This window comes from Gavialis gangeticus, unplaced genomic scaffold (genome assembly GCF_001723915.1).
Source record: "Gavialis gangeticus isolate Ggan-Ray unplaced genomic scaffold, GavGan_comp1, whole genome shotgun sequence".
Taxonomy (NCBI): Eukaryota; Metazoa; Chordata; order Crocodylia; family Gavialidae; genus Gavialis; species Gavialis gangeticus.
Window position 1 is genome coordinate 22,214,407 of NW_017729002.1, and position 1,664 is coordinate 22,216,070.

A 1,664-nucleotide genomic window follows, 5' to 3' on the forward strand; every position below is an offset into this window, starting at 1 on the left:
GTGCTGCGCCGCTGAGCCCGGGGACCCGGTCCCGGCAAGCGACGACCTGTCAGACCCGCGGTCCCCGACACTCAGACTCCAGCCCCTCGGGACGGGCCCCTCTCAGCTGCCAGCGCCTTCCTGACCGTGGAAACACGACGGCGCGATTCTTCCGGAGCCACGAGCCGGGCAAGAGGGCAGCGGGTCTGGTGCTCCCGGCACCGCGGACTCCTCTCGAGGGTCTCCGGGCTTATCTCGGCAGTGCTGTCCGCACCCCTAGCACCGCCTGGCCCCTTGAAAGGATTTCGTGGCCCCTGGCTGGGAAGTGCAGGTTTGCGGGTGGGTGACACGAGCACTGGGCTCCCCCAGCAAAGCAGTGGGTGGAGGGGATGGGGATGGGGATTCCCACCCCGATCTAGCTCCACAGGTACTGCAGAGCCTGCGCTCCTGCTGTCTCCCAATCCAAGCCCCCTCCCAGAGCAGGAGATAATTCCTCAGGTTGTGCCCAGCAGGTGCTTTAACTTCTTAAAGTTTGATCCCTGCAGCTAGCCATCATTAAGTGCATCAATTCTCAGACTCACAAAGTCGCAGGAAGCCCCAAGAGAAGTACAGTGCTTCATCATCCAGCAATCCGTAAGCAGTGGTATGTCTTGCTACTTGTAGTTCACTGCAAGTTTCTTGCAGTCTTCCTGGAGACTGTTCTGACCAAGCATGTGGAAAAAGTTCATCTTTCTGTCCCCACTGTGCTTGTTTCAAAGCTTGCTTTGTCAAGAGGTTCTCTGATAGAAATTCATGGAAGATCACAGTTGTGGATGGCTTTAAAAATGCAAGAACTGCATGGGTGGTCCAATAAAAGTATATCACCAAAAAAACCCCCTTGCTTCTCACGTATTTCTTGGAGCGTCATGGCTACAACAACACTCAGCCCCCTTTAACAATGCATGAAGAACAAATACACAAGCAGACAGAACAACTGCAAAGGAGTGACATATTAGCTCAATGGTAGCTTGAAATGAGGAATCCTAACAAAAGTCCCATCCCTGTAGAAAAGGACATAAACATCACAGATATAAATGAGATAATACTATGTTCAAGTGAGTCTTTGTTCAGCTTCTCTCCTAATGCTGCTTTTTCAGGTAACCAAGTGCTACAATTGATGCAGGAAAGAAGAGGGAGCTATTGTCGAGGGGGGTGCAGCATCTATGAGCAGATAAAGTGGTTCAGAACATGAAGACATAGCCAAAAACTTGTAAGAACATATGCAAGTTAACCAAGTACTTCAGCCACTGACTGAACACCAGCTCCACTTTGGTTTCCATTCACAAAAAGAAACACAGGGAGAATAAGTTGATCTGTCTCCATATAAATGACCTTTCCAGGGCAATCATGCCTATTTTGAGTGAATCAAGTGTTGTAAAGCAACAATCTGTCAGTAACAGCATTTTTGCTGGTCACCCACAGCCCATGGCACATTTGGAAGGGATGATGACAGTTTTCTAACAAAGAGCAGTCCTGATTCCAGACTCTATCATAGAAGAAATGAGCACTTACCTCTGCCCCTTCCCCTTTCTAAAACCACTGTGCTGCTCCACCCTGTGCCCACTTTTCCATGGGAGCTTGTATTCTCTTCTGGCCATATCATAGAATCATGGAAGTCGGGTTGGAAGGGACCTTGTAGATCTTCA